Source organism: Strongylocentrotus purpuratus, unplaced genomic scaffold (genome assembly GCF_000002235.5).
Source record: "Strongylocentrotus purpuratus isolate Spur 01 unplaced genomic scaffold, Spur_5.0 spur5_scaffold_11, whole genome shotgun sequence".
Classification (NCBI taxonomy): domain Eukaryota; kingdom Metazoa; phylum Echinodermata; class Echinoidea; order Camarodonta; family Strongylocentrotidae; genus Strongylocentrotus; species Strongylocentrotus purpuratus.
The window spans coordinates 5,680,180-5,689,579 of record NW_022145596.1 but is presented as its reverse complement, the minus strand read 5'-3'; the positions used below and the strand labels follow the sequence as shown (position 1 = coordinate 5,689,579).

Here is a 9,400-nt window from a genome sequence, read left to right as displayed (position 1 = left end):
AATAAAAAAAGAGAAAAAAGAGAAGTTTCTATAGTTGTGCTACTTACTTTGTTTGCCATGAGTAATTGTAATATTCAGAAATATCATATTGTCATTCACAAGAAAAGGACGTATCAGCAAACAAAGAAAGAAAGAAGCATTAGATAAGTTAGTAAGAATTGAAAGTGTATCATGTGGAATGGCGCGTTATTAAGTGCCATGAGTGCGAACTTATCCATTATATTACTGATCGCCTAACATTCGTAAGAGAATTGTAACAAAAATGAATTGATACGATACGTCTCGATGCAAAATTATAAAATTCAATGTTTTTGAAATATAAACGGATCTTACTGGAGGATAATATGGGCAGTAGTGTTTACAGTTTCTATTATATTATCATTTTAATATCATGCCCTTCCAAATGACTATTTGATATCACAACAATCATATGGATTTGGCGACCAAAATGAAGAAGAAGGAAACGTTAAGAGCATCTCAAACACTGTTGGATCTTCCTTTCTTATATGGTGCAGAACATCCGAAAATTACATGTGGGTATCCCACATAAATAATAAAATGAGATAAGAAGTAAAATACCATACGGTGTACTCTGAAAAATTATTTGCGGTAATACTGTTATAGTTATTAAAACCCACACACACACCTTCACACACGCACACGCACTGCGCACGTACACACACGCGCACACACAAATACACCAGTAACAAACAGTATGTATGTAAATACACCGGTAACAAACAGTATGTATGTAAAGTTTGTGGCTCGTTTCAAACATCACGTAACCCCTTGTTAAAAAAAACGATACATTAAATTAAGATCAATACAGATAATATCATATATGACAATTAACAAATAATGTGAAATGATACGAGCCTTGTTTGTCTATTTTTTAAAATGAACCAAACATCTTTATTAAAATACCTTGTTTGATATAATTCATTTCAGAAGCGGACCAATCGTTTGTATATTCAAGGAGAAAATAAACGGGCAGTGCACAGACGATGTAAAAGAAAAAAGTGCTAGCCAAGAGAAGCTGGCGGTAAAAATGAGCATCGGAACTCTCTATCCCAACATCTCACTTTCAGGTTTTGAATTTCAATGCATATCCACGAGCCGGCCCGAGTTCGATGTTCATTTCGTATCATGTTTTAATGGCCTATGACAGGAAAACCCTTTACTTCCATCATATTTCTTCTCTAAAGTCTTTGTGTAACAAAATATAAATTACACGTCGAGGGAAATCCTTGGTGTAATCACGCGAAAAATATGCCTCAGTAAAGTTTGTTCAACGATCAAAAGAAAGAGACAGAGAAAGGAAGAGGGAAAAAAACACTTGATACGGAGCGATGATGGTTGAGCAACATCTCCGACACTTGTAAATATAAGAAAGGACAAATAATAAGAGAAGGGAAAAGAGGAGAAAAGGAGAGGAACGAGAATGTTAAGATGACGAGGATGAAAAAAAAAAAAAAAGAGGGAACTGAATATTCCACGCACGACCTGCTTGCGAAGGTAGAAGCTTTAATAGCCCGGTGAAGATGCGAAGCGCGGGAAACCGGCCTGTCACAAATTTGATTATCGTCTGGCGGAGCAGGCATAGGCGCGTTTTCCCTTTCTCTCGTTGACCTATTGTCAGCGCGATTTCGCTTTCGAGTTCGTCACACACTTGAATCGACGCCGACTTGAAAGCTTTCTACCTTCCCCTTTCTCTCTATCTTTCTCCTCATCTTCTCTTCTTCTTTTCTCCCTCTTTTCCTTTCTTTCATCTCTTTCATTCTCGTTTTCTTCTCAATTCTTGACAGTAAGTTATTATCGTAATGGTCCTGAAAAAAGCTTACAGTCCATAATGGTAGAAACGATTATTCTATTTTTGTAAATCGCATATCACAATATCACATTTCTTATGTAAATTCCCGTGCGCTTACACAGTATCCAACCAACAGTGCGTTCACAGTCATAGCTCTGGGTATAAAGATTACAACAACAAAAACCAGCATAAGCAGCAGAAAACAAAAAATACCAAAATCAATGCTTTGATCTTTCCAATCAATTTCTCTTGCATTTCATTTCATTTATAGTGCTACAAGCATTATGCCTTTACTATAATAAATAATTAACCATGTGTTTGCATTAACTGATTAACATTATTTATATCCACATAATGCATAGTTGTGCCCATCTTAAATTTCGATTATGGACTTTAAACAACAGAATACAATAGAGTACTCACTACTCAGAAAGCTTAATAACTAATTGTGTTTCTCAGATTTCTTTAGTGGACTTGTATATTAAAAGGCTTCATAAGACTAGAATCAGTTATAAATCTTGTTTTTTAAATGAAAATGGTAGGGTTTGATTCGGATAATCAATTTAAGTTCTTCTTTACAAACAATGACTATACATGGGACTCAAACTGGACTCATAGATCGAATGTCACCACGATGACGTCATAAAACAGGAACAACTTAAATTAAAAACGTTCATGCTCCTGTGAGTCACATGATGAGAGTTAGAAAGGACTTTAAAGAATTGAAAATAATGGAATTACATAGTTGTCTCTGTGGCGCAATCGGATAGCGCGTTCGGCTGTTAACCGAAAGGTTGGTGGTTCGAGCCCATCCAGGGACGGCCTTGTCTTTTTAGACTAAGCTTTTGGATGAAAGTTCTGGCAAGTAGGTGAGTTCTGATATTATATATGGTACATTATACAGAACAAGAATACAAGGTAATCTTTTTAGACGAAACATATCAATTCACTTTTGTCTTTCGTTCCTGTAGGCATCTTAGTTAATCTGATAATGCTCAAGTTATCATTCATCGCACGCCACGCCATTTCAAATGAAACACAGTTATTCAAGATTATATGTACATCTCTCCTCCTCTCCCTCTCTCTCTCTCTCCCCCTCTCTCTTTCTCTCTCTTTCTCTCTCTCTCTCTCTTATTATTGCTATTTCGCTAGTTTGCTCTCTTCCGTGATCCCTTTAAGCCTCGTTTTACCCCCGTTTTCGCACACACTTTCTCTGTTTGATATCATTCATCATTCTCTCTCTTCTCTCTCTCTTCTTATCTCTCTCTCTCCTTCTCTCTCTCTCTCTCGTTTCTCTATCACTCCTCATGCAATCCCATTCCCTCCCTCTCTCTTCTCCAGTCTATATTATCTCCCTACCTGCTCCCTCCTCTCCCTCCCTCCATCCATCCCTCCCTCCTCTCCCTGCCTCCATCCATCCCTCCCTCCTCTCCCTCCATTCATCCATCCCTCCCTCCTCTCCTCTCCCTCCATCCATCCATTCCTCCCTCTCTCCCTCCCTCCATCCATCCCTCCCTTCTCTCCCTCCCTCCATCCATCCCTCCCTCCTCTCCCTCCCTCCATCCATCCCTCCCTCCCTCCTCTCCCTCCCTCCATCTATCCCTCCCTCCTCTCCCTCCCTCCATCCATCCCTCCCTCCTCTCCCTCCCTCCATCCATCCCTCCCTCCCTCCTCTCCCTCCCTCCCTCCATCCCTCCCTTCTCTCCCTCCCTCCATCCAACCCTTCCTCCTCTCCCTCCCTCCCTCCATCCATCCCTCCCTTCTCTCCCTTCCTCCATCCATCCCTCCCTCCTCTCCCTCCCTCCATCCATCCCTCTCTCCTCTCCCTCCCTCCATCCATCCCTCTCTCCTCTCCCTCCCTCCATCCATCCCTCCCTCCTCTCCCTCCCTTCATCCATCCCTCCCTCCCTCCTCTCCCTCCCTCCATCCATCCCTCCTTCTCTCCCTCCCTCCATCCATCCCTTCCTCCTCTCCCTCCCTCCCTCCATCCATCCCTCCCTTCTCTCCCTCCTCCATCCATCCCTCCCTCCTCTCCCTCCCTCCATCCATCCCTCTCTCCTCTCCCTCCCTCCATCCATCCCTCTCTCCTCTCCCTCCCTCCATCCATCCCTCCCTCCTCTCCCTCCCTCCATCCATCCATCCCTCCCTCCCTTCCCTCCCTCCATCCATCCCTCCCTCCTCTCCCTCCCTCCCTCCATCCCTCCCTCCTCTCCCTCCCTCCATCCATCCCTCCCTCCTGTCTCTCCCTCCATCCATCCCTCCCTCCTCTCCCTCCCTCCATCCATCCCTCCACCCTCTCCCTTCCTCCATCCATCCCTCCCTCCTCTCCCTTCCTCCATCCATCCCTCCCTCCTCTCTCTCTCCCTCCATCCATCCCTCCCTCCTCTCCCTCCCTCCCTCCATCCCTCCCTCCTCTCCTCTCCCTCCATCCATCCATTCCTCCCTCTCTCTCTCCCTCCATCCATCCCTCCCTTCTCTCCCTCCCTCCATCCATCCCTCCCTCCTCTCCCTCCCTCCATCAATCCTCCCTCCCTCCTCTCCCTCCCTCCATCCATCCCTCCCTTCTCTCCCTCCCTCCATCCATCCCTCCCTCCTCTCCCTCCCTCCATCTATCCCTCCCTCCCTCCTCTCCCTCCCTCCATCCATCCCTCCCTCCTCTCCCTCCCTCCATCCATCCATCCCTCCCTCCTCTCCCTCCCTCCATCCCTCCCTCCTCTCTCTCCCTCCCTCCCTCCATCCCTCCCTCCTCTTTCTCCCTCCATCCATCCATCCCTCTCCATCATTCCCTCCCTCCTCTCCCTCGTTCCATCCATCCCTCCCTCCTCTTCCTCTTTCCCTTCCGTCCCTTCCCCTCCCCCCTCTCCCCCTTTCCCCCTCTTCTCACTTGACTCGTCAGCAACTCTCAATGGGCTCTTATTGTGTATGTAAACACACCTTGGAGTGGCTTTTAAGAGAAGGTGTTTGCTGCTCTTAAACCATGCCTTGGATATCTTGTGTTTGAAGCTGCAAGCAAGGAAAGTACCTGTGTGCCTTGGGAAAGGGTAAGATAAAGCTTCATGATTTCCGGTTAACTCAACACCATTGATTATAGAGAAAGTGATATGCGTCTCAATAACCTGGGAATCTATTTTTCTTTTTTGCATCAATATACCCCCATTAATCCGATTGAGGATTGATACCCGAAAACCGTTGCACAGTATCCCCAAAATAAAAATAATAATGCAATAATAATAGATAATTAATTAATCAATAGATGAAAAAATAAATAGGCCTAGATAAAAAAAAAAAAAAGTATATAAAACATGAACATAATAAGAAAGATAAACTTGACAGTATGTTGTCTATTGCGCTACTCTCCTCCTTAGCCTCTAATTTCTTTCTTATTTTCATCAATTATCAAAGTGTGTGTTGTTATGTTTTTTGGCGAATTTGTGTGTTTGTTGAGTTCTTTTTTTCGGGAGGGGGGGGGGGGGGGGGGTTCGGGTCTTCTTATGAATAATTCAAGAATTTTACTTCCTCTTTTCAGTTTAACATTTATAACATTTACAGTGATTTAGAATATTGTAGTTGTTTAGATGGTGGTTAAGAATTTGTGACATTTGGGGAAAATTATAGTGTGTAAAATCATTCGGCGAATATATATACTTTACTTTATTGTTAATATTTTGTCAACCAAAATCAGGCGAGTTTGTTATCCTCTCAAAAACAACAAAAATACCTTATTCGCTTTAAAACGAAATTCCTTTCATACACTATGTATTTATAAAGATGTAACGGATAGGGAACACTGAGATGTAATTGATTAAAAGTTACCTGAAGGGTAACTGGTCTTTCAAAATTGTGAAAGCATCAATAGTTTAATATTTTTTTAAGATACTTTCAGACTCGGCAATTTTGACGAATAGTTGTCCCATGTAGATTTTCTTTTATTTGCCAACATGGACATTTTGTTGCAATCATATTTTGCTCGAGGGTTATCGCGCAACAAAAATCAATAGCGAATGCCAGAATACAACGTGAATAAAAGATGATCTCATTAGCTAAACGTTAACACATGTAGTTATGCTTTGATTGAATTATTTTTTAATGAATTCCTGCATCACCGGAGGCATCTTTGCATCTTTTGCGTAAATCACTAGCATTCTGTTCTAAAGATTTGATTCCACTGAAGAACTTTTAGAAATGTTCTTTTCGTTATTAAGTTGTGTCCTTTAAAAAATCATTATAATACAGACTGTTGAAGTAGATGTAATGTAAAACGGTAAAGTAAACGATCAATAAGTATCTATGAACGTATCACTCAGCTTGTGTAGCTTCTCAACTAAATGAAACCTGCTTTCTCCGAAATACAAACCCTACTCAAGGATCTTGTTGCCATGATAGCAATTGAGAAGAAACAAAAAACTAACAGGATGAAAGAAGTGGTTAAATACACATTAAATGCCCGGAAACAAAACCATTTCACATGTCGGTGAAAAAGAAGGGAGACAAAAAAGGAGAAGTCTCATCTTTTATTAAAATATGAGAATATCTAGAAGGGATGTAGTCAAAGGGTTACATTGGAGAGGGGAGGAGAGAACCGCGCATACCCGGGAGGGGGTAACCGGTGGAGGCGGGAGGAATTTGCATGAAGCGTGATGATGTAGGAGACAGAAGGAGAGAACTGGAAAATGGGCCAATTATACTCGATGCTGAAATCACAGAGTGGAGGGAAGACCTCTGTGGTGGTGTTGACAAGCCTGGAGGTTCCGCTGGCAAAGGAAACAGCCCTGAGTCTATGAGTCAATAGCCCGGGTGTGAATACAGCTACAAGATATATTAATCCTTACACTACTATATAAGACCATGAAGCTGCTTCAAGTCTACGTCAAGTAACTTTCCTTGAGATCCAAAGCGTTAATCGCTTCAAAGTTCTACTTTAGAAATGAAAAGGAAACACAACATCATAGTTCGAATGAAGAAAAAGGGAGATAATTATAAGAGAAGTAATCATCTTCATATACTTTATTATTTTGTGAACATCCAGTTGCGAAGAGACAAGAAAACAGCGAAGATTATTATGCTGACAGAATAGTGGTAATGACTATCAAAAACAAATCAAAGTGATCTAATCAAGAAAAAATAAAGTCTGAGCAAGAAAATATAAACTAAAGAACTAAACTATTGACTTCTAACTCATAATTAAACTTTATTTGAATTTTGATAAATAATTTGTTTGATTCAATAACAAGACGACGAGAAGCTAAATATTATCATCGAACATGGCGCTGAATTAAGCCGTTTATTGTGGCTTACTGGAGTTGGTATGGCTTTGAAATATACACAGAGCATCTTTGTTTTAACAACAGAAAACCATTATAAACACTTCAGCCGACGAAATTAGTTGTGACATGTTGGTTTTCATAATTGAAGGGAGAATTATAGTCCATAAACCATATAAAGGTCAGACCTACACAGGCCTAACAAAAACAAAACAAATAAAATTCATAGAGTCTAATTTTTCTTGGAATAAGTCAGTTTAATTAATAAATTTTTTACCACAATCATTGTCAACACATATAAAAGATTCTGATTACGCATAAGAAGTTGTAATAATACTAACGAAATAATATCTTCGTGAGTTTACGCGAAATTAATTTCAAAGAAGTCAAATGAAGAGAAACATTTTCCGAGACTTCACAGACATCGTATACAAATTTCACAATAGTAAAATAAAAATACGATGTGTTTTGAATTGTACATACATAAATAGGTTTGATTTGATTGTAATGTCTGTGAGAATAGGAGAACCTTATATGAAACCGTTTATTTGAAAAAGAACTAAAACAATTTCGAGGTAAAGTTGCATGTAACGTCACCCCATCGATTTGTCTTCGGAATTGGCAAAATGCTCGATCGAATAAAGTTTTGTTATGATTGGCAGGACCCAAAGAGAACATGGGTTAAAAAGTAAGATCCCGAGCCATCTTTTTACAGATTTGAAAGGTATCAACATCTTGATTTTCATCATGACTCACTTGGTGAACCAGTTAAGTGAATACATTCATTGGTACAAGGGATGCATATACAATGCCTTTTCACATATAAAGAAATACACAGAACTATGCGAGACTCTTGGAAAAACGTAGTTATCATGGTTATAGGGAATCATGCGATATTATGAAATGCCTAAATTTGAGTGATGCATTCCTATTTCATTTCAAAATGATAAGTTGTATGTATTACACAGTATAATGCAATATTATTAAAAACGTAATCTTACAGAGAATAACGGGAAATTATGAATCCCTCAATATAACGAGCACATGCGTTTTCATTTGCAGAACAAAAAGTTATACGGACTATGAGAAAGTTCGAGTTAATGAAGTGCCCTAAAATAATTAGCTCATATGTTTTCATTTGAAGATTGTAATCTTATAGGGAATTAGAAAATTGACCTCCTGTCTCAGTGCCTACTTAATCTCAAACGCACCTTTAAAGTATTTTTTCTTCTGCTGTCTATACCGGCTGAGCCTCGTTCTGAAAAAGCGCTCTTCGATATAAAGTCTCGTTTCGATGAAGCGCGCTTTGTTTTTACTACCGTTTTGTCTAAGATAATGTTTTGTTGACATGCCAATGCCGATCTCTAAATCAGTATTGATCGCCTGGCTTCAAATTAAATCAAAGTTTTAATTAAACGTCTCCCGGAATGGGCCAATGGTGTAAGCAAGCATTACGATGTGTACAAGGGGATGGACAGTTAAATATCAGTCTGTAAGTATACATACGATATTTGGATACATTTAGGTAAGTTAAAGGGAGTATTTATATGAAAATAAATAAAATAAACGTATGTAGAGAGATATGTAGAATTTGAAGGAATTAATTTGTAGTTTGTATGTTGCCTCCAAGTTGAACAAATGGAATGTTTGGAATGACAAACGCTACTTAATTAGCACTGTACATGATTTTAAAGAATAATTATACAAGAACGAATATTTAAAGAAAGTTCTAGCTTCAGTAAACAACAGAATATGTACATGTCCTTTTCTAACAGATACAACATCCACAAAGGTGCTGTATCGCAAATCTGATATATTTATTGCAATATACTAATACTAGTAAAAAGATTTAATGATAGTAATAATATTTATAACTTAAGAGTACTCACAGCGAGAAAGCCATACTACTTACAAAATAAGAGTTTTTGAAGAGAAAACTAATCAATGGACCAATTATAATAAATGTGCTTACACTTTTTGATTTCATAAAGGATGAGAAAGGAAACAATGGACATACTGAAAAAAGGTGAATGCATACATGATTATGAATGGAAGACAAAAAGTAAAACTAAATAAAGCATTCTCGCCTACAATGCTTTGTATACAGTGACAAGGAATAGATAATGAAAACAAGTAAAAATGTATAGTTGGGTCTTATTTATCCATGGTAACCTCATCAGTATAAATACTGCGCTTCCTGCCTCTCCTGCAATTATCAATACTCCAGCAATTGCCGGGTACCATTTACACCTGGATGAAGAATGACAAATGAGAATTAATGTTTTGCAAATGGACATTAGTGCCGGGCTGGGATTCGAAACCGTATACC

At 39.5% G+C, this 9,400-nt stretch overlaps 1 non-coding gene across 1 annotated transcript; it reads left to right on the top strand.

Annotated features, from left to right (window-relative positions):
* Positions 1 to 2,557: 2,557 nt before the first annotated feature.
* On the top strand, positions 2,558 to 2,631 carry TRNAN-GUU. Its single transcript has one exon. It is a non-coding gene; the product is annotated as a tRNA-Asn (tRNA).
* Positions 2,632 to 9,400: the final 6,769 nt, after the last annotated feature.